This window comes from Cryptomeria japonica, chromosome 3 (genome assembly GCF_030272615.1).
Source record: "Cryptomeria japonica chromosome 3, Sugi_1.0, whole genome shotgun sequence".
Classification (NCBI taxonomy): domain Eukaryota; kingdom Viridiplantae; phylum Streptophyta; class Pinopsida; order Cupressales; family Cupressaceae; genus Cryptomeria; species Cryptomeria japonica.
The window spans coordinates 947,839,980-947,864,893 of record NC_081407.1 but is presented as its reverse complement, the minus strand read 5'-3'; the positions used below and the strand labels follow the sequence as shown (position 1 = coordinate 947,864,893).

Genomic DNA, 24,914 nt, shown 5'->3' with positions numbered 1-24,914 from the left:
AGGTGCACTACTACCGTATGAGTAGTCGGAGGAGGGTGGGACAGAGGCACTGCGCCACATTTTCCAAGATGATACAGTCTGCGGCTATGAGATCTCATGGCAGGAGTTTCTAGACCTGGATTATGCACCACTACTATCCGTACTAGCAGGGTTCATTGGTGGATTCCTTTGTCCTGATCGCAGGTCAAAGGGATTTTCTGTGGGATGGGGGCTGGTGTTGGAGGAGATGGTCACACAAGGCCGGAGGTTTTCATGGGGGTCAGCTATGCTGGCCCATTTATACAGGGGTCTGCATGAGGTGGTATACCTCGGTTACGGCAGTTTGTCAGCTGGCGTGACATTATTACAGGTATGGTGCTGGGAGCATATTCCAGCGGCGAGGCCACTAGCAGACAGGGACAGGCCCGTAGGAGCGACATATGCCTACGGATACAGGGGTCTAGTTGTCCAGCGCAAGCTGGGCAAACTAGAGCATTGGAGGAGGGTACTTGATGACATTGATACGGTCACATGGCAACCGTATACAGGATGTGAGGTGTGGGCTGAGGATGGGCTGGAGATGCCCTTTGTTTTTATGACCAGATACGTGATCGGGAGGACCCCGTTTGTTATAGAGAGGTTTGTGGTGACCCGAGTTTTGAGGCAGTTTGGGCGTCAGCAGGGTATACCACAGGGAGCTTGCCTTTATGCACGGCGGAGGCAGGATGTGGCTGATTGGGGGCCGACCATTGATAGTGGAGTGGCGGTGGAGGAGTTTGTGGGGTTAGTAGGGCAGATATGGGATTATGCCCTGGAGATTCAGGATGTAGGCATGACTGATGAGTTTGCCAAATTGTTTGCTGCGCGGGCAGTGGCTAGGATATCTGATCCTGAGGAGATAAGGCCAGCCTTTGATGATGATGAGGAGGAGGGAGATGGGGGAGACGACGGAGATGATGGATATGATGGAGGACGAGGACGAGGGAGAAGGGCCAGAGGGAGGAGAGGAGATAGAGGTGTGGAGAGAGCGGTGAGACAGGGGATGATAGACAGGGGGAGAGGTGGATTGACTATTGGAGCCGGTGGAGAGGGGAGAGCGGGGGAGGTGTTAGTTGCAGTGGGTGGTACGGAGGAGGCTAGGTAACCAGCGTAGAGGAGGAGGACAGATGTACTTCCACCTCCAGCACCGAGGACAGGCAGAGTGGGAGGGGTTGCCCCAGCACAGGTACCGCTACGGGTTCGGATCCTGAGTCATATTGAGGATGCACAGATTCAGACCCTACAGGTTACTGTTCAACAGTTGTAGGCACAGGTTTTGACATATCAACGGCAGATTGCGCAGTTGACCACTGAGCGAGATACCGAGATGGAGCGGAGAGGGTGAGCGAAGGAGCTAGTATCTAGCATGCAGAGAGCAGTGGCGGGTGGTACGAAGGAGGCTAGGCGACCAACGCAGAGGAGGAGGACAGATGTATTTCCACCTCCAGCACCGAGGAAAAGCAGAGTGGGAGGGGTTGCTCCAGCATAGGTACCGCTACGGGTTCGGATCCCGAGTCATATTGAGGATGCACAGATTCGGACCCTACAGGTACTGTTTAGCAGCTGCAGGCACAGGTTTTGACATATCAGCGACAGATTGTGCAGTTGACCACTGAGCGAGATACCGAGATAGAGTGGAGAGGGCGAGCAGAGGAGCTGGTATCTAGCATGCAGAGAGCAGCGGCGGGTGGTTCGATGAGAGACACCCTAAGAGAGCTGGCATTGAGAGCTCAGGAGGCAGAGTACTATCGGCGGCATTATGAGGCTGCAATACCCAGGGATCGTCGAGTACAGAGTTTTGCACAGTCGAGATCTAGTCGATCTTGAGATACTGGGTCGCGATCTGAGAGCTGAGGTGTTACGGGGCCACCGAGACAGGACCCTCCTAGAGATCCAACAGCAGGGACATCTGGAGCGAGACCATCTCCGTCAGGGGATAGTCAAACTTGAGAGACATGGTCTCTGTTGTATTTTTGAGCATTGTATTTTTTGTACTGGATACAATGTTTTGACACATTTTGTACATTTGGATCATTTTGAGATATATATATATATATATATATATATATATATATATATATATATATATATGGTACCATTTGCTTTGATCATGTGATGTGTTTATATGGATGCATGTTATGTGGGTTCTTTCGTTACTTTATGATGATGCAATGTTTAAATGTACGATGCATGATGCAGGATGTATGCTTTGCTATGCTGTGAGATGTATGATGTGATAATGAGATGTATGATATGATGTGCAATTAAGAGTATAATGATATGCAACGAATTTTTTTGGTAGCATCCTCATTTTGTATTTGCCATCCGATATAGCCATTTGTTTGCTTTCTTTGTAAATATCATCATTGAGCATTGATTTGTTTAGGATATGTTGAAAATTTATACAAGCATAATGGTATAATTGAACCATAATGACCTGAGAAAAATTTACATGATATTTGATTTTGCAAGATAGCACAAGCGTCAAGGTATATTTGAACCAGGACGACCTGAGTGCGTATTGCATAAACAGACAAGATTAGATCATTTGTATGCGTAAAGTGGAATCAGGCCTTCAGTGATATTCGATGTATCACGTCTCGAGGCAAGTATTCACACAGTACAAGTGATCGTCTCCCATATAGAAGACTAAGAAAATATTGGAGTTTCCCCATGATCTCTAGCTGTAAAGTATTTTAGTGAGAAAAGGGAGAAAATCCAATAAGTCAAAAAAATTCAAAATGCAACACTAGTTAAGATGTTTATGTGATAATGCAACATCCAGTACTTCAGAAAATCATCCATCCTTGGTATGTTTGTGAATTGTTTTGTTTTGCGATGAAGCGTTGTTTTTGGTTTGTTGGATGTCAAGCTGTTGAGTTTTGTAAATAGCCTTGATGTCTTGAATGTTTACCATTTTTAGACGAGTGGAATGCCCCTAGCTGAGTGCGCCTCTTGATGTGAATATGTACAGTGATTTCCAAGCCATGGTGGATTTGTGGTAAAGGATAAATATAGACAAACCAGGATAGTGACTACGCTAAGTATGTCCTGAATGGATAGTTTCTAAGTGTCGGACGATGGCCGATAGTGTTGGTATGGATAAAATGGTATGGATATAGATGGAGGAGCCATTCTTTCACAAGAGCGCCTATTTACCAAGTTTTTACCATTTGTTTTTATTGTACTTTGTGTTGTTGCTTTTTCTAGATTTTTTGATTTTTTTGCTTATTTTTGGTTTTTTTTTGCCATGCACTAGGCTACTTAAGTGTAGTATTTCTTCAAATGGATGTTGTTAGTTGGTTCGTCGAGCACATCTCCTTCTGAATTTGTTAGCTGATAAGCACCTGATCCATAGATGGATATGATAACATAGGGACCCAACCAATTAGGTTCAAATTTCCCTTTCTTTTCTCGATCTTGATGATTTCTTGGATTTTCTTTAAGAACTAGGTTACCAACCTTGAAGTTGCGGGGGATGACTTTGTGATTGTAGCTCATGCACATGCGTTGTTGATATGCTTTGAGATGAGTATAAGCATGCTGACGTCTTTCATCCAATAGTTCAAGTTCTTGCGGTCGGTTAATTCGATACTCTTCATCTGGAATTAAACCTTTCAAAGAGACTCTGAGAGACGGAATTTCTACTTCCAGGGGTAAAATGGCTTCTGATCCATATACCAATGAGTATGGTGTTGCTCCTGTAGGTGTGCGGATGTTGGTTCTGTATGCCCAAAGTGCTGGATTGAGTTGTACGTGCCAATCTTTGCCTGCATCATTCACTGTTTTCTTGAGGATTTTCAGTATTGTCTTGTTAGATGCTTCCGCTTGACCATTTCCCTGCGGGTAGTATGGTGTAGAGAACCTATGTTGGATTTTGAATTTTTCACATAGTTCTTGGACATCATGATTCTTGAAGGGCCATCCATTATCGGTGATGATTGAACTTGGAATACCATATCTGCAGATCAAATAATTGAGGATAAAAGAGGCAATTTGTTTCCCTATTACTATGGTCATGGGAACTGCTTCTATCCATTTGGTAAAGGATTTTGTTGTTGTTATAATGAACTTGTGTCCATTTGAAGATGAAGGATGAATTTTGCCCACTAAGTCCAGTCCCCACTGACAAAAGGGCCAGGATGTTGTAAATGGTTGTAGTTCCTGTGCTGGTGCATGTATCAGATTACCATGGATCTAGCATTTAGGACATTTCTTAGCGAAGTGATATGAGTCTTTCTCCATTGTAGGCCAGTAGTATCCCATCCTTAGAAGCTTTTTAGCAAGAGTAGTACCACTTGAATGTGTGCCACAAATACCTTCGTGAAGCTCGTGTAAAGCAGAATCAGAATCATTACGATCAAGGCAACGAAGAAGAGTACCATCCAGACCTCGACGATACAAAGTATTGGCGGTAAGGGTGTAGCGAGCAGCTTGTCGGATAAAGTTATGTTTTTGGTTACGGGATTGGTCAATTGGTAAGATATCGTGCTTGAGGTAGTCGTATATTGGTCCATATAACGGAGAATCTGAACCAGTCAAGGCATAGATAACCTGGGATTCAGAGTGGTCATAGGCGGGGGAGAACAGTTGCTCTACCAGGAACTCGTAACGACTCTGTTGCTCTGGAATTTGTAGTAGTGAAGCGATAGTAGCCATTGCATCGGCTGCTTTGTTGTTTAACCTTGGTATTTGTTCAAAGGTGATGTGCACAAAATACTGTTTGAAATCATCCACCATTCGCTTGTAGGGTAGTAAATTGTCATCTTTTGTCTGATAGTCGTTGTTGATTTGATGGACGACTAGTTGTGAGTCTCCATAGACTTTTAACTCTGTGATTTTCCATTCTACGACTATTTTGATGCCTATAACCAACGCCTCATATTCAGCCACATTATTTGTGCATGGGAACATAAGCCTATATGATCTTGGTATAGTGTTTCCTTCAGGAGTGATGAACAGAATGCCAGCACCTGAACCATGTTGTGTATAGGATCCGTCAAAGTACAGGGTCCATTGTTTAGTAGAAAGAGCAAGAACGTCCCTGTCTGGAAATTCAATCTCCATGGTGTGTTTGCCTGGTAGTGGTGCTTCAACCAACTGATCTGCAATTGCTTGTCCCTTGATGGCTCATCTTTTTGTGTATTGGATGTCAAATTCACTAAGAATCATGACCCATTTAGCCAATCAGCCTGTAAGAGCTACCTTATTGAGTAGATATTTGAGAGGATCAATTTTCGCGACTAGCTTGATGGTGTGTTCTAGCATATAATGTCGGAACTTCTGAGATGCGAAAACCACTGTTAGGCAAGCTTTTTCAATGAATGTATAGTTGAGTTCATAGCCATTCAATGTCCTACTGATATAATATATGGCATGTTCCTTCCCTTGTTGATCTTCTTGTGCTAATAGTGCCCCCAGTGATATATCTGTTTTTGAGACAATGTAGCTGAGACAATGTAGCCTAGACACTTTGTTGGGTCTACTTCAATACCTTTAGCTGAGACAATGTAGCCTAGTAACTTGCCTGATGTAACCCCGAAGACACACTTCTTAGGGTTGAGCCTGACTTGGAATTTCTCCAATCGATCAAAGATCTTTGTTAGGATGCTGAGATGTTCTGCTCTGGTGAAGGATTTAGCGAGTAAATCATTCACATAGTCTTCCATAAATGTGTGCATCATGTCATGGAATATTGTTGTCATTTCTCTTTGATAAGTGGCCCCTGCATTCTTTAAGCCAAAAGGCATAACATTCCAACAGTACGTTCCCCAAGGACAGGTGAACGCGGTTTTATCTTGATCCTCTGGGGCTATTTTGATTTGATTATAGCCTGAGAAACCATCCATTAGTGAGAGCATTGCATGGCCTGCTGTAAGATCTACAATTATGTCGATACTGGGCAGAAGAAAGTCGTCTTTTGGACAAGCTTTGTTGACGTCTCTGAAGTCAGTGCAAATTCTGATACTACCATCTGGTTTTGATACTGGAACGATGTTGGAAATCCATTCCGCATAGTCAATGGGTCAGATGAATCTGACATCTAATAGTTTCTTCAGTTTAGTTTTGACCATGAGTGCCACCTGTGGATTCATCTTTCGTAGCTTTTGCTTGACTGGCTTAACTCCTGTAGAAATGGACAAGTGATGCATGATTAAGTGTTGATCTACTCCGGGCATATCAGCATATGACCAAGCAAAGTTAATTTGTTGTCCTTTAAAGAAGATGATGAATGTCGATCTTTCTTCCTTTGTAAGGGATTCTGCAAGGTGTATGTTTCTGGCTGCTTCTGTGGTACCAATGTTGATTGATTGAGTGGGCTCAATCAAAATGGGTGATCGCTCATGAAAGTGTTCAGGAAGAGTGTCAAATCTCCCATCGTTAGGTGCCTTAAAAAGGTTTTCACTTTCAGATGCATCCTTTATGTTTACTTTTTTGTGATCTAGAGCTGCCATTGACTGGTTTTCAGCATCAGATCCTTTATTTGGTGTATTTTTGCAACTGAGAGACTTGGCACTCCCTGATTGATAGACATCGTTATTTTGTTCACTGGTAGAGCCTGTTTCTGGATTTATGGTACATAGGTAATGGATAATAGATTCATCATCTGGGAAAATTGGTATATCATGTGTTTCAGGTTCATCCCAGTCGATGAGGTCAGGAAAGACAAGCGGTAAGGAATCATTGGGTGGATCAAACTCTGCTACTGTAAGTGTTAGGACAGAGTTTTCATCGTGATGGGTCTTGGTTTTAAAGAAGTCCAGGGTTTCGTCGAGGTCTTCGATGGTATTATCTTCTGCATAGACTTGTGCATAATGTTTCTGTTCGCTTTCCTTGGCGTCATAGATATTTTATGGTCCAAATTCAAGAGGTCTATCTTCTGCGTTATGTTCTTCTTGAGAAAGGGATATAGAATCAGTATCATCCAGGATATTTGTAGTAGCATTGGAGCAGGTACCCCATTCATATTCATTGGAATCTGTCTCATAAGCATTATCCTAGATTCTATCTGTGCTGCAAACAAGTACGTTGTATGGTGAAAACAAATCTTTGATGATGGATACCATTTTGATGGTTTTTGTTGATTCTATATCAGATCCATCTTCTACTTTCTGGATTTGTTCATAGACTGTGCTTCCTCGGGGAGGAATAACGGTATCTGGAGATGACATGATTTGTTTTTGAGACATTGGTGTTTGAATATGAGCTACTACTGCAGATAGGGCCTTCTTATGACTTAGAAGCTTTCCCTGATGCAATTTTTGATCTTGACATTCCCGTGCCTTGCGGATTGTTTCTGTTGATTCAAAGAGTGCTTCCTGCCAGGATTCTTCTTTGTACTTCTTCTTCACCTTCCATTGAGGTTTTGTAGTTGTGTGTGGCGACCGTTTCAATAGGAACGTGAGTTTAGAACCCAATCCTGCTTTGTTTCTACTAGGTTGTGAAGGAAGATCTATAGGTTCAGTGACTCCTTCTTTGCGTTTCCCAATAGGTCCTTTACCGCCATATCCCATTTGCTTCATGATTAAGTAGTCTTTTCCATACAGGTGTGTTGGTAGAACAATGTCCAGAGCGGCTGCTCTATGATCTTCTTCCTCATCTTTGTATAACCAGCTAAGAACGTCCTTGTCTTCTGATTCATGTGCTAGAGTACCCAATTGGATGAAGGTACCATCAAATTTAGTGATGGGCTGAGTGGCCAGATGTGTTGATGTAGTAGGCAAACCATGCGATCTAGGTGATGTTGGCAATTTGGCCAAACATAAAGGCTCCAAAGAGTATTCTCCCATGCCCTGGTCTTTGATTTGCATCTTCTGCTTGAAGTCTTCCAATAAGGAGTTGGGCTTTGCTGTTTGTAGATCTGATGTCAAGGATCGTTGCTTTTCTCTATTATGAGGAACCAAACTGTCTTGGGCTACCCCCATTGCGTTGCAATGTTGAAATGGATTATGATCAGCTGATATGGAGATTTCTTGTCCATCATAAGGAAACTTGACACACTGGTGATACGTAGAAGGTACTGCTTGCATTTCATGTATCCAGGGTCGTCCTAACAAGATATTGTAGGTTAGATCTATGTCTAAGACTTGACATATAGTATCCTTTTGTACTGGTCCTACTTGAATAGGTAATATCACTATTCCTTTAGAGGACCTTTCCTCATCATCATATGCTTTTATGGTAATCTTCTTGCAAGGATCAATAGATTCTTCTGAGAAGCCTAATGCACAGATAAGCTTTAAAGTACATATATTAAGTCCGGCTCCTCCATCTATTAAGACTCTTTTTACTCGGTGTTTGCAAATAATGACTTCAATATGGAGAGGAGTATTATGCGGATGACTCAAGGAAGTATTGTTATGCTCTGAGAAGGTGAGGTTATGAGGTCCTGTCATATGGGCGACCATGGCTTGAAATTTGTCTGTATCCAGATTTTGAGGTACATTTGTTTCCAATAGCGCTTGCTCCAATATGTCTTTGTGCTTTGGTGATAGTTTCAATAATTCCAAGATAGATATCTGAGCTGGAGTCTTGCGTAGTTGGCTCACCAAGTCATATTGGATTTTTGGTGTGGTAGTTGTAGGTGCAGTATGTCCCTTCAAGACATATTTCTGAGTTCGGGTTGTTACATTGACAGATTCATGATCATGTCGATCTCGAATGGTGATGACATTGACTTGATGATCTTCAGCTGATATGTGGTTGATGGTGTTGTTGTAGATGTGATTAATACGAGCTCTGCATGTATCATCCGAAGTTGATGCTCCATCTTTGTTGTAATTTGGGAGAGGATTTTTGAAGGCTCCGTGATCACCATTTGTTTTGAGACCATCCACCGTTAAGTCACATCGATCAATCATGTCCTGTACTATGTGTTTCAATCTCATGCACTCGTTTGTTCTATGACCCTTGTTGCGATGGAAATCACAATAGTGTAAATCATTCCACCAAAGTGGTTTGATTGGAGGTTCATAGTTGCTGATTGGAGGCAAAGAAAGAATCTTGTTTACCAAAAGTTCTCTGAATGCGGATTCTAATGATTGTCCCAGTGGTGTGAAGATACGCTTTTGGAAATTGTTCGTGTTGTTGCGTGAATTGTTGTTAGGTCCTGGATTCATGTTTTTGTTTTGAGTATCGTTGTTCATGTTTTTGTTTTGAGTATCGTTGGTGTTGTTTGTGTGGAGTTGTCCTTTATCGGCGTTTGGTACATATGTGTTAGCATTTGGATTAGCATTTTTAGGATTTTGAGGATTTTGAGGATGTCCAGACAATGCAACACTGGTTGCTTAGATTTGGGATCATATGATTCATTGTTGCCTTCGTTTTTGTTTCGAGTCCAAAATCGAGATTTCTCAAGGTTGGTGTTATTCTGGTTATTGTAGTTTGATGAGTTTGTTCCCTCTTTGTAAAATTTGAGTGTTCCCTTTTTGACACATGCTTCTTCTACTTGAATGTCATTTTCAATCAATTTAGCGAAAGATGGTATGCATTGAAGTTTTAGTCTGTAACTCATTTCACTATTCAAGTTATCGATGAAGATTTCCATTTTCTCCTTCTTAGGAATATCTCGAGGATATCTGGATACCATATGTCGCCAGCGTTGAAGGAATACCATGAATGTTTCATTATTCTTTTGTTTGGTGTTGCAAACATCTAGCATGGTTATGGCATGTTGGATGTTGTAGGAATAGTGGGTTATGAATTTGTTAACCAATTCATCAAATGATCTAACAGGCGGTGAAATTTTGGATAACCATTCCATGGTTTGCCCTCCCAAGCTTCTGGGGAATAACCTCATCAGATAGGTGTCATCATGAGCAAATTCAAGGCTCAGTGTGCAAAATTCTCGAATATGATCTCGGGGATCACTTTTCCCATCATATTTATCAATTTTGGGAACATAAGTTTGGAGGAAAAGGCACCATGTTCAATCTTCTATCAAATGGATAAGGACAGATTTCGTTTAAAGAGTACCGCACTGTTGTCCCTTATTGCATATCCTGTATTTGTCGTTGCAACATTTGCATTTGTTGAGTAAGGGCTGCCAAAGGTATATGTTCTTGTCAAGGGAAAAGTTCTTCCCTTGTATTTGTTCTCAGCTGAAAAGGTGTGGTAAATGGTATATTTTGCTCTGGTGTTTCTAGCTCAGGTATATGCATTTCTGGTATGCGTTGTTCTGGAATGTGTTGCTCAGGTATATGTTGTTCAAAGTTACGGGTTTCTTCTTCTCTTTGTTGTTCTTGATATGCATATTGTCGAGATCCAGTTTTAAAGATGTTTGGGTCTAAATCTTCGGGAAGTTTAACGTCTTTACTTGTAAGCATGAGAAAATATTTTTCTCTGTCATTTTCCATGAGCTTTTCTACAAACTTTTGGAATGAGGGGTTTTCCTGACATTCCCGAAGAAGTGCTTCAGTAATTTCAGGTTCTTTTAAGGGTGGAACCTCAAAAGGATTTGACAATCTTCGATTCATACTAGACTCAGCATGTGTCTCGCTTTGTTTGTTTCCTTGAGAGCGAATAACAGGCATTTTAGTAGAAACTCTCAGTGATGAAAGGGACAAAAGCCTCGTTGATATGTTGTTCGGGGGTTGGTGGTTCTGGTCGAGATGTGTTATATGTGATGCACTCGTCGGACAAGAATGCTGGATTGATCTTTCCTCCACGGTTTATGATTTGATTAAAAGCCGATTTTTGACAGTAGGCTCTTGTCTTCAAGGGTTCTTTGTTAAATTCGTTGGATTTGTTTTGGATATATTGTTTAACGTGATGAAAGAATACCCGATGGGATTTGAAGAGTTGACGATTGATGTATTAAAACTTATTTCTCTTGATGAATTTGGAAAAAATAGGTGGTTGTTTCTTCAACGTGATGTTACGATAAAGGTTCTTTCTTCTCAGAATAAGGGGATTAGTTATGCATGAGTGATCAATGGTTTCCTTTGATTTGTTTGGATTCAGTTGATCTTGTTTGAAAATTTTCAAATCTTACTTTATCAGAGTGAAGGTTTAGATGCCCCTTCACGACAAAGCGTGTCAAATGATATGGATAGAAGCTTCCCGATATGGAAACTTGATTTGACAACTTGAAAATTTTAAACAAGTGTTTTGAGATAAAAATCCATAAGATGGTAAAGGATTCTGTTGATACTGATGATGAAGTTTCCAGATTATGATAGGAGAGACATCCTCTATCGCGCGATTTGTTTAGGATTCTGACAACGTTCGTTTTGACACAAATTTAGCTCAAGAAATAGTTTTAGTGGTTTGTTTTTGTCACTCTGGTTTGATGAAAAATGATGTTGATGAAAAAAAGGCTTCTAAAAATGTTTTTGAAAATTTCAAAAAAAAAATCGGTTTTGCCCTCTGTTTTTCTATTTTTGATCATGTGCTAGAATAGAGACTACATGCGCTACTGAAATGTCTCTATGCGCTAAAATGATAACCACACGCGCTAGGCTGCCCCCAGACACGCGCTAAAATTTTGACTGTTTGAAATTGTTTTCTAGCTATTTGAAAAAGATATGCGCTATTCTGGGCCTACCACGCGCCAACTGTTGAACTTTATGCGCCAATGTTTGGATTCCACGCGCTAAGCTGTTGTTTCCACGCGCTAGACTGTTTTTCTGATGCGCTAAAAAAATTTACACTGTTTTGCCTTAAGATGAAACGCTACTGTTTTGAACTGACGCGCTAATTTGATGATTGGATGCGCTAATAGAAGTAACTTACGTGCTAAGAGGTTGCTCTTATGCGCTAATCTGCTCTGATTTTTCCTTTGTTTGAGTTTTTTTGTGAATTTTGAATTTTTGTTGTGAAATTTTCAAATTTGATGGATGATTTTCTGAAGTAATAAATGCAAGCACGGCACAAAAAGTACAACCATTTTACCTAATCTAACAAAAAGTGTATGTTCTGCGAGGATGTGTTCAAATCCCCAATGTTTTAACAGGTTTTGATACCAGTAATACACTTCAGAAAGACTCTTTAGTCAAGGGTCATAAATAACATCATAGCCCACTAGTCTCGATACTCCGTCAGCTCAAACAGCCGTGTCACCCCCTAGAAGGCGCCCGTTTTTTTGCTTTTTGCCAGAAATTAACTCAAAGTGAATCGCTTCACAGTTGAGTAGTTATCTTGGGGGCGGATTCTTCTCCACCCTTGCACTATGATGTTATAAATGTCTGGTTCCTGACTCGATTCAAAGCTTCTATTTCTATGATTCGTAATCAGGCTTCTCGTTCGGCCATCAGTGATAAACTCCCTCAGGAGGCTTCCCAACCTTTAGAACAAGGGCTTTACGTATCTCAAGGATACTGGGGGAAGGCTAATCACTGCACGCAACCGTTGAAAATGACTTTCGTCACTTTCCACATTTGATTATAGTGGGTTGGAATTCTTGGCGTCAAAGTCGTTCCCCACGTAGGTCATTCCCTTCACATCGGCCATAAACGGCTTTAAGAGTTGGTTCCAACTCCTCGGGAAGGCAGGTCTACTAAAGGATGTAAATGCTTAAAGTACAGAAAGTTGTAAGAGTGGTCTGGATTTTTGATCACCCAGTTAAAGGGAGAGCATATTCCTTCCACTTTCGAGACAAAGCAATCAAGTTGGTTCTTTTTAGCCTTTCAATTCAGTGATTTGCTAGAATCTATGTGGAGATGTTGCTCCACAAAAACATGGTGTTTATTTTATCCTTTCAAGGCAATGATTTTCTGATCTATGAAAAGGAATTGGTCAACAAAATAAATTCGATGTTTTGGTTAGCAAAATGAAAATCGATAGGGGAAAACTTTCCCTCTTTGTTTTGCGCAAAAATAAAAATGAGTTTCTTTTACTTTGCAAAAATAAAGTGAATCTTTTTAAACACCAAAGGATGGTGATATTCTTTTTAGCCCTTTCTTGCAAAAATAAATATTGTTTTGTTCTTTTTAGAACCCAAACTGAGAAATTTTCTTCTAGAAAAGTAAGAAAATATTGTTGTTGGGGTTCATTTTACAGCCCAAAGTAAGGTGAGTCCAATTTTATCCAACAAGAATTAAAATGACTCTAAATTTCAACTAACTTAACTAAATTAGCCAGAATCTAAAACTATTTATAATTCTACAAATAAAATCCAGCTCTACCTGCAAGAAATTGTCAGAGTCCTGCAAAATTCCAATCAAATAGTCAAAGAAATCTGGATTTTGGTGGACTTCTACAAGTCTAAACTTTATTTCGATTACAATTTTAATTTTTGTCTTCTGTCTGTGATGCGCTACAAAAATGACTGTACGCGCTAAAACAATATCTTAATGCGCTGCACTATGTTCCGGATGCGCTACTCTGTGCGTCGGAAGCGCTGCTCTGTTTTTCTCCCGCGCTAAGACCTACAAGAAAAGTGATGATTTGATGCGCTAAAAGATGGTTTTTAAGCGCTAGATTCTAGACTTAAAGCGCTGGATGGTAAACTAGATGCGCTATCTAACAGACTCGAAGCGCCAATCTATTTTGCACATGCGCTACTCTATTTTTCTTTCGCACTGAGACTTACAGGAAAATTTTAATGGGGTTACGCGCTAAAGAAAGGACTTTACGCGCTGAAGTAGAGACCCCACACGCTGAACAGTGGACTGGATGCGCTAAGTTGTTAACTGGATGCGCTAAACAGTGAACTGAACGCGCTAATTCATTTTTCCCGCGTGCCTGCAAAAGTAGTTAGTTTCAAAAATCGATTTGATTTTTTGGGTCGGGCCCCACGGTGGGCGCCAGAAATGTATGTGAGAAAAGTGGGCTGATAAAACTCAATATGTGAAAATATTGCTAAATACTAGTCCACACACACACACAGGACTTCTTGGTGCAAGCTATGGAGTAACAAAGTATTACTCAGCTTCTCAAGGTGGGTCCCATGGTTCTCTATCTCACAATGTCCCTCAAACCAATGTTTTTGCTCTCAAATCACTGAGCAAAATGGTTTAGGGATGGCAAATGCAAGAACGAGGGATGTCTTGATAGATTTTAGTATGAGATGGATTCTAAACTATGCATGATTCTAGAAATGCAATAAATTAGATGATAAGATGACAAAATTATTATGAATACTATCCTAACATGATATATTAGTCTATGATTGAGCTAAATGATAAAGAAAGTATTCTAAACATGCATATTTAGACCAATTTCTAGTTAAAAGAGAGGCTAAAATGATGAGCATACATGATATAAGAAAGCTTGAATGTATTTGAGTATAAGTGTGATACTACAAATTTGGAGAATGATCTAAAATGGAGGAATGAGAGCTCTATTTATAGCAAGAATAGGGCAATGGATGGTCAAGATTGAATGGTTTAATCAAGGGTTGAGTTTGAAAGTTGGGGATCCATGTTTGTAATTGGCACCAATGAAATGGTGACAAGTGTCAACATAGGGTTGGGTTGAGAGAAGGGGTTGGAGACATTAAATGCCTGAGAAGACCTCATGGTTATCTTAGAGATAAGGGTTAAGCTTAAGTTAGGCTTACCTAATGGATTAAGAGTTAATCCAAGGATAAACCTTTGTGCAAATGATTAAGAGATAATCATGGTCAAAGCATTAAAGGTCTGATGAGACCTTTGGGTTGGGTGAAGGTTGAGTTAAAACAAATTCTTTAACCATGTAGGAGGGTTTGAGTTAACCATTAATGGTTATTGGAGACTTTGGGGGATTAAGTGGTTGAAGGTTGGAAGCCTTTAATGGTTATCAAAGACTTTGAGGAATTAAGTGGTTGAAGGTTGAAAGCCTTTAATGGTTATCAAAGACTTTGAGGTTTTGAGAAGTGACTTCCCTTTGCTTAGGGATGTGACAAATTTTAGAGGAGGGGTTAGGTTAATTAGAAGCGATTAGAAGATTCTAGAAGGGATTAGAAAGGGGTTTGGGATTTTGCAAGTGGATGGAGGGATAATAGGATTTAATTGAAATAAAGTATTTTAATTCAATTTGGTTGCAATTTGGGGAAATTAAATAAATTAGATTTATTCAATTTAGGATAACTATTTAATTAAATTTGAATTTAATTAAAAGTGGATAGGGGGGTTTAATTGAATAAAATGATTTATTCATTAAATGGGTATAGTGAATTTTATTTAAATAAATTGAGTAATTTACTTAATAAAATAGAAGAATGTGGATAATTTAATTAAATTGGATTTAATTAAATAGAGAAATGAACAAAAAATATTCATTTAGACATGGTCATCTTTATACGTCTATAGCATTAAAATTCCTCCTTTTACTAGTAAGAAGATCAAAGAAAGAAGCTCTGCTATTTGGTCTCCACCAAAAACAGGTTGGTTAAAACTCAATTTTGATGGTGCATCAAAAGGCAATCTAGGTCCATCTGGCATAAGTTGCGCTATTAAGGATCACATTAGATCTTTTAAAGGCAAATTAACTATTCCTATTTCCCCGGATACCACTAATGTGGTAGAATTCAAAGCCCTTCTTATGGGCCTTGTTGAGTGCTCGAAGAGAGGCATTAGGGGCATTGAAATTGAAGGTGATTCAGCCATAGTGATTAATCTGATCAGATCTAAGAGCACTCCTAATTAGCGTTTAAAAGCTTTATTGGAAAAGATTCTATCGACACTGGCTGAGTTTGATAACTATTCATGTAGGCATATTTATAGAGAAGCCAATTCGAAGGCAGATTTGCTAAGTTAGCGGTTGAAGGCTCTGAATTTAGATGGTGGGCGAATGATTCCAGTCTAATATCATAATTAAAATTTACTAATTGGAATCAAAACAGCAAGCAAAATCAATTGTTGCCTACCCTAATCTTTTCTTGCTTGTAGCTTACTGAAGAGACCGATGCCATCTACCTGATTGTTGAATTGACAAATAAACTGTTTTTTTCTCCAGCCACATTTTGATTTTGAAATATGCATGATAATCTAGGCCATTTAAGAGAAGTAAAGTGGCCAATTGGTCAAAATTGGCCTTGAGATATAAGGCAACAGGACATTCCTATATATGGGCGTCTCAGTTGGTTGAAGAATTGACGTCTCGGTTAGTCCAAGAATTGAAAATTGATGTTTGCCCTCTCCCCATCAAGGATTTGAATTTGAATTTTGAACATTAAGTTTACCATATGAATCAGAAGTATAGCAGTGTAGCCGGCAACTGAGGTGGCACTTGTCTTTCTTTAGAAGAAGGTTGTATTCGATATGAGTTGTTCATAAACTCTAATTGGTGGCGAAGGTGGCTTTTAGGTGAAGTTGCATTTATGGCTCCCCTCAGGTGTAGTTGTGGTGCAGGAGCACCTAGTCAAGGTCATGAGTCATTTTTGTGTACTTGGGTCTATTATTGGCTTTAAGGTCATTTTGATGTCATTGAAGTGTAACGAGTCCTTTTGATGTAATTGTAAGCATGATGTAACTCATTTGTAACAAGTTGATCAAGTTGTGCAGCAGGGTCCTAATGTGGTCAAGGAGGTCAATCTTGTGTAAAAGAGTCATGAAAGAGTAACAGTGATGTAAAAGGTTGTTTTGAGTCCATTACAAGGTGTTCAAAGTGTCTAAGTGAATTTTAAAGGTCATTCTTTCTAAAATGTGAAAGTTGTCAATGATGTAAAATGTTGTCAAGCAACAAACCATGTTCTAAAAGTTACAAACCAAGGATGTAATTGGTCTTGAGCAGTTGTAACTGCCATATGGACGTGTGAAGGTTATAAAATCAATCATTTGGTTGAATCCAATGGGGGTGGATAGTTGGAGGAAGGATCAAGCAAAGTTGTTTTAGGCCTCCAACTGTCACACCTTGTGTAGACAGGGTGACAATCATAGAGATTGGCATGTAAGAGGAAGAAGATCACCCAAATGTTGATTGAAAACAAGAGTATGGAAGGAAAGGAACATGGTGAAGATCCTTTGTAATGTTTTGTAGTCATATGAAATGAATAAATGAATTATTTGTGCAAACTAAAACCGGTTCTTTGTTCTCAGTCACCGTTTTCCTTGTTTTGATGCATATTTGACTTAGTAAATGGATTGAATGCAATCTAAAACCAATTGGAAAGTGTAGGGAAATGAGTTAACAAACTTTTGGAACAGGTTTGAGCCTCAAACATTGAGTATGGTGAAAGTTATAACGTATTTTGAGAAAAGTGCCATTAAACCCTCATTAACAGAATTAGTCACAAGGGTTTGACAATAACTTGAGTTTTAACCGATGGAAATTTTTTATTCTTTTCATTGTTGGATCTTTATTATTTTTTGATATGTTGTTTTTAACCAAGTTATCTACATTCTCACCGGAGAGATTTTATGGGTGGATTGATGGAATAAGAGGACCCTTGACAGTTGTTTGAGATGAGACTCGAGAAGAGTTGGGGTGAAGTTAATTTGGATTAAGAAAGTATGCTCAAGGTAAAGAATTGTGGTAAGTTGAAGAGTTGTTTGATATGATGTGAATCCTGACAATGTTTATACTCATGTTGGATTGATTAGGAAGATGTTGGATCTTGTGTTGAGTGGGTTAAGGGTTGATCGGACATTCGATGAATTGGATTTGTTGGATGAGATTAATCTTGTTATATTCCTCAAACCTATTGAAAGTGCAGGTTGATTGGGTCCGTGAGTACCCTAAGGATGATTCCCATTGTTGATTTACCTAGCTCCAGAGGAACAGGTTAGGAGAGAACCTGGTTGTGGTTGCCAAGAGACTAGGGAGAGAGGAAAAAGAGACTCCTAGGTGCGGCAAGGAGTGAGTGAGTTTGTGTGGATGCCTGGTAAAGCACCTATGTTGCAGCCATTACTCCACTGATGGGAAAAGTTGGAGGATGGACAGTCTTGTGTCCTTTCGGAGATATAGTTGGTAACAATGGCATGAGGATGGTGAAAGGAAGAAGAGGCAAAGACAAAGATGAAGGTGAAGATTTCAATCTAAATCACTAATTTTTTTTCTTGCAGGTTCTTGTTCGGCAGTGCAGGAGCACATAGTCAACGAGTCATTTTGATGTAATTGTAAGCATGATGTATCTCATTTGTAAAAAAGTTGCTCAAGTTGTGCAACAGCGTCCTAATATGGTCAAGGAGGTCAATCTTGTGTAAAAGAGTCATGAAAGGGTAACAATGATGTAAAAAGTTGTGTTGAGTCTATTACAAGGTGTTCAAAATGTCTAAATGAATTTTAGAGGTTATTCTTTCTAAAATGTGAAAGTTGTCAATGATGTAAAAAATGTTGTCAAGCAACAAACCATTTTCTTAAAGTTGCAAACCAATGATGTAATTAGCCTTGAGCAGTTGTAACTACCATATGGATGTGTGAAAGTTTTGTAACTACCATATGGATGTGTGAAGGTTATAAAATCTATCATTTGGTCAAATCCAATGGGGGTGGATAGTTGCAGTAAGGATCAAGCAAAGTTGTTTTAGGCCTCCAACTGTCACACCTAGTCTAGACAGGGTGACAGTCATGGAAATTGGCATGTAAGAGGAAGATCACCCAAATGTTGATTGAAAACAGGTGTATGGAAGGAAAGGAGCATGGTGAAGATCCTTTGTAATGTTTTGTACTAATGAAATGAATATGAAATGAATAAATGAATTATTTGTGCAAACTAAAATTGGTTCTTTGTTCTCAGTCACGTTTTTCCCTGTTTTGATGCATATTTGACTTAGTAAATGGATTGAATGCAATCTAAAACCGATTGGAAAGTGTAGGGCAATGAGTTAACAAACTTTTGGAACAGGTTTGAGCCTCAAATGTTGAGTATGGTGAAAGTTTTAACGTGTCTTGAGAAAACTGTCATTAAACCCTTATTAACAGAGTTAGTCACAAGGGTTTGACAACAACTTGAGTTTTAAAAGATTCCAAATAATCCCATAGCTTAAACTTAAATTTTCAGACTTGAAAGTAAGGGCTTTTTTTTTAAAAAGATTCCAAATAATCCCATAGCTAAAAACATTTTTTTTCTCCTATAGCTATAATCCCTCCCCACCCAACTCCCCTTTTCACCAGCTTAAATTAAATTTTCAGACTTGAAAAGTAGGAGCTCTTTTTTTTTTCAAAAAAATTCCAAATAATCCCATAACTACAAACATATTTTTTCTCCTATAGCTATAATCCCTCCCAACCCAACTCCCCACTCAACTCCCTCCCCACTTTCCCCACTCAACTCCCTCCCTTATAATTTAAAACTTAAAAATTAAGGGCTCTATTTTCTTTTCGAAAACAAATCCAAATAATCCCATAGCCAGAGAAAGAAATTCCATGAGACCACTTCTTGCTTAAAAATTATGGGAACCACTTCTTGCATAAACAGTTCCCACTTCTTGCATAAACAAGTGTTCTATAGGAAACTGTAAAATACACACTAAAGTGAGGAGACAGTGAATTGAGTCCAACAATACCTGTGTATGAAGTTCTAATGTTAGGCGACAATACATTGGGTCAACTAAAATATTTTATATTAAGCTGTAAATTAAAAAACAGTGATATGGCCAAGCTGTAAATTAAAGAACAATAATATGGCCTGTCCCAGAGGATTATAGCAGCAAAGCCGCATACCCGGGTCCATAGAATATAACCTTCTACCACTTTTCTCTGTTGTATAAGAGCTGAATATCGCCATCAACAAGAAGGCATTTACTCTGACTTTCCCATTAGAATATAGGACACATAAAAAGCCACTCCAAGCCGTGAGGACAGATGAATCCCCGTCGCATATATCTCATTACAAAACCCTAGCAAATCTTACAAAGCCAAAAGCACTTACGCCTATACGGCCGAAAACCTTAGATCTCAAAATCTCACAAAAACAATTCCACCATATATTTGCAAACAAGAACATGGGAAAGGAGAAAGAAAAATACTTGAAGCATGGACAGATCAGGTAATCTGGCTTCATCTACCAGGAGATGATGCAGTAGAGTGGAATTATTGCCGATCATTCAAGGAAAGAATCCTCATATCCATCCGTTTACTACTATACAGACATCCAACAAGCAATCGCAGGAGTTAGCAGCTTGGAAAGTAAGGTGTATAATCAGACCTTTAAAAATCTCTCATTTGTTCTAATTAGAGTCTCATGCTCTTCCTTGGTATACTAGTCTTTCTTGTATTCTTGAAATTATGATCCCTGTTGTGAGTGAGCTCCCTGACATCTTTGTCCAATTAGTGAATCTACTTCAGCTTCAGCTATTCTCTCCCCTTGCTCATTAGTGCTAGTGAAAAAATAAAATTACAGCCCTCTTTTGACCTAGATTTTTCATCTTATACTATGATTTCCTACAGTTTGATGTTCCTTATCATCACCTGTTTCCTTTTTTCCCAGGTCAATTTCAACCATGTTGGTTGTCCCGAAGAGGGAACGAATCCGGAAGAACCTCCTACATCTCGGCGGCATCTACCCACCGTTATATTTAGCCCAGCATTATGGAGACAATTAACTACTTTTTAAATGTTTTTCATAACCTGTGCTAAGCGACTTAATATCTTCTTATTCGCGTAATTAAAAACCCTCCTTCGTAATCTTCTCTTTCTGAAAAAGAGGTAAATGTTATCTCGTGCTTCTCATCTCCTATCAGTTTTTTCTTGATCTTTATTAGCCTGCCCATCCATAGAACTCATCGGAGATTGCAATTCGTTAGACATTAAGATCAGATTAAATTAATATAACCCTTTATCAACGTTAACATATTTTCCTTCACCTACAGTAATCCGCATTCCCTTCTGACTCCTATTCATTATTTTTAACTCCTTCCTCCAGTCGATTCCTTAAGCTGATTTTTCTTCTATCGAGTGCCTCCTCATCTCGTAGACGCTTCTCCGAACATTACATCATCACCTCCTCCTCCTTGTATTATCTGTGCTACGATATAATTTATGGTAAACTCAAAAAGGGTTTAGTTTGATCAGGTTGCATATCCGCCTGGTTGCTACGACTTTTAGCAATCTCAGTAGTGTACGATAGTTGTTATTGTGAAAGATTAAGGTGTAGCTGTTTATTGTGAGGAAGAAAGCTGCAATGCGATTTGCGCAGATTATCCTCCAATGAGAATTCATATTGTCACGGCACATCGGTTACACTTGTACGAATAGCCTTGTTCAATATCCCAGGACTTTTCAGAATTGGATGAAATTATGGCATTAACTCTTCCATTATCTTGTCTTAATACAATAAGAGGACAATTGATTGCCTTTAAAACAGTTGGTTATCAAAGTACTTTCTATACAAGAGCATTCGATTAAATCTAGCACGCACATCAATGAAAAATCAACCAAAGCTTACAAAGTTACAATACTAGTTTCAGAAATTCTGAAATGTGAGTGTTATGGCCTGTCCCAGAGGATTATAGCAGCAACGCCGCATTACCCAGGGCCATAGAATATAACCTTCTACCACTTAGAGGCGAATTTCTTTCTAACATGTAAGAGAAGAAAATCGCCGTCAACAAGCAGATATTTGTTGTGTGACGTTCACGATGGAATATACGACATAAAAAGTCGCTCCAGGCCGTGAGGACAGTAAAGCCCCCGTCAAATAAATTTCATTACCAAACCCTAGCAAACCCTACATAGTCGAGCATTTACCCTGGCGTAAACCTCAGTTCTCTAAATTTCATATAAATAACCCCACCATACATTATCGAACAAAAAACATTGCAAAAATATATATATATATAGCTTGGATGGATCAGATAATCTGGCTTAATCTCCGAAGAGATGATGCAGGAGAGTGGAATCATTGTCGATCATCCGGGGAAAGAATCCTCATTTCCATCCATGTACCACTAAATAGACAACCAATAAGTAATTGCAAGAGATGAAACACAAACGAATAGTAAAAACTAACATAGCTCAAACAATAACATACAGGCAAACAACATAACCTCTCAAAAGCAAGATCAAAACCGTTGCTTGACTCGATACTTTGCCATTGCCAGCATATTTGCTTGCGGATCTTCAATTCCATACCTGCTCCTTTTAAAGAAGGATTTAGGGTTTTCTGGTTACTCGCTAGGGTTTTATTTTAGAGAAAGATTTAGGGTTTTCTTGTCACTCGTTAGGGTTTGATATAGCTGCGACGAAATACATATACCGCCTTCGGGATTATTCCGAATAATAAAAGTGCACATCTTCCACGTATGTTGTTATGGTGTAGTTAATTTGATTTAGTGCAAATGTAATTTGCTAATAGTAGTATATTTATATTTTTTTTAAATTATGTAAAACATATCAAGGGATATAAATTTTAAAATATTTAATATTTACCAATCATTAAAATTACTATTAAATATAAAAAATAAGTAAGAAGATTGGACAATTAAAAATAATTAAAAAGAATAGGCAAAAATCATTGTAAGTTGTTTGAGACTTTAAATTTTGATTTGGACAATTTTTTGTTTATTTTGTTTTCCTTTTCGTGAAATTATTTTGTGACAATTTTTATGATAGTGTGTGTTATTCTTCACAAACTTATGTAGTGTATATCATATTTATTCATAGTTTTGTGTCATTATATTGTCTCTTGTACTTTAAAGACTGTCATATGGAGGCATAGATAAGGCATCTCAATTGTTTGAAATAATGCCTCAAAGATTATGTAGAATATATTTTTTTGAAAATATAATAAATTAACAAAAAAGTGAAGCTTGTAATAAATAATCTTAAGGGAATTAATACGATAAAGAAATATCAACTTCAACTTATACTCTTATTTCAAACTATAAAAATAATGCAAATTTAACATAAGACCCTTACAAAAATTTAAAAATGGATGTTCTAAGATTGAAAATTATTATACCCGACCCTTTTATGCAATTGAAAAGATTCTTTCACAAATATATAGGTTTGTAGGTATAATTAGGCACTTGCATGATTGATCCTATTGGCAAAGATGGAGTTTAACAAGATGATGTTGTAGTCAATGATGGGTCTCATGTCACTACAATCCAACGGGCTACCATGCTATCTTTGAATCAACTGTATAAGCTTTAAAATATCTACCAATACAATTTAAGTGCATTCACCCACATATTCAAAGAATCCTCCCTAGGATGTTTCAATGAGGTATACTCTTCTATGGGAGTGCACTTGAGTAACCTCGAAGCAACAAAAAGCACTCCACAAGTCCTCATGATTTGCCCTGGCCAAAAAGTCAAGGTGCCCTTCAACCTCCCCTTTGAGCACACCATCAAAGATCATTTCCAAGAACACAAATATGGTTGACACACCGAATCAAGAGCAATGAAAATCAAGGCAATTGGGACAAAGGCGAGAGAAGTACAGAAAGAAAGTATATCTTAAAAGTTTTAAACAAAGACAAAGAGGGGATATTACCATCATATATCAACCACATTTGAAAATATGTTGAGGATGTGTAAAGGCATAGCTAGGTGGTGCAGGAGCATCTGAACAATCGACAATCAACACAACCAAAAATATTTTTAGTTTGTTTTCTTTAGTTTTGGTTTGGTTTGTTTGGCTTAGCATCTCTTCATTGTCGACTCTAGTTCACGACAGCAGGACTTGATAATGACATTGGACATGTTCTTGTGATATGGATCATTCAAACAATTACTACTGGAACTTTTGATTTGTCAAAGCTTTCACCTCTCGCAATAATGTTTGAATGGAAGCTTGGTTCAAGCTACACGCTATTACCATTCAAGCATATTAAAAGATATGTTTTTAGAGGAACATGCTTCCTTTCTTCAAATGAATATTGTTGATTAGCCTTTTGTTGAAGATTGGTGTAGGTAATTATTGTTAATCATTTTAGCATATTTATCGATGCATGAACGGATTCTTAATGGCTATAATTTTAGCATACCTTACAATTGGAGTTGGAGGTCAACATGTCAAAATGTAAATAACACCTGTCATCGACATCCATCAAATCTTAAAGGATGCAGGAATTTTGACAGATGTTGTAGATGCAACTACCCTGGTAGACATGTATGCAAAATGTGGAAGCATAGATAGGGCACATGGATTGTTTGAGAGAATGGCATGAAGAAATGTTATCTCGTGGACTACAATGATTTCAAAACATGCACAAAATGGATTTGTCGAAAAGGCTTTAGACACTTTCAAGCAAATGAAATTGGTAGGCGTAAAGTCAAATTTCTCAACATTTACCAGCATCCTTGCGGTTTGTTAGGCTGAGAGGCTTCTTTCAATAACAACAAAATGTTTAGTAAAATTTGACCTTTTGAATAAAATTGACAGTCGTTTGTGTGTTTTATGAATGAGGCGGCGATATATTCTTCAAACAATTTTTTAGCAAGTATTTTAATTGTAAACTATATTAATTCCAATATTAAATAGGTTTTGAGAGGATACTATATTAAGGGGCGACTTAATAGTGCGCTTGTGAAAAAAGAATCTTCAATTACAAAATAAGTAAAAGAAATATGTGGCCGCCATGCTTTTAAATGCTTTGATATTTATAATTTTCTCGGCCTATTGCTCGGTGGTCGTACATGTTTATGATATGTTGATTTATATTTAGGGTTTTTTTTGTTTTTCTTGAGTTGCATCATTTGTCTCTACTACTACTGTGATCTAGTGTCACTCTGCAGGCAATCATGGTTTTATTGGTGCTTTTGCAAGTTTTTAGTTGTATTTTGGGTTTTGGAGATTTTTAAAGGAAGTTCCAAAGGACCCAGAAAAATGGGAGATGCCTTTATTTTGCCATCCCAACACAAATAACCTTTGGACAATGAGGTGAAAACTAGCCAAGGGTTGTGTATGACCAGTTTTTTGTAATGATGCTATGTCGGTATTCATGGCAACATTAAATAAAATAACTATGAAGAATGTATGCAAAATTTTGAAGTAGATGATATTTGCAAACTTATTGCCATTTAGTTAGCCAGTGAAATTATAAACTGGATATATAAAACTTGAGGTTGAAGTTTCAACTCTGTTCTAGA

The 24,914-nt window shown here is 38.5% G+C and overlaps 1 non-coding gene across 1 annotated transcript; it reads right to left on the bottom strand.

Moving 5' to 3' along the window:
* Window positions 1-21,665: 21,665 nt before the first annotated feature.
* On the bottom strand, window positions 21,666-21,757 carry LOC131038961 (small nucleolar RNA Z103). Its single transcript, XR_009104585.1, has one exon. It is a non-coding gene; the product is annotated as a small nucleolar RNA Z103 (small nucleolar RNA).
* Window positions 21,758-24,914: the final 3,157 nt, after the last annotated feature.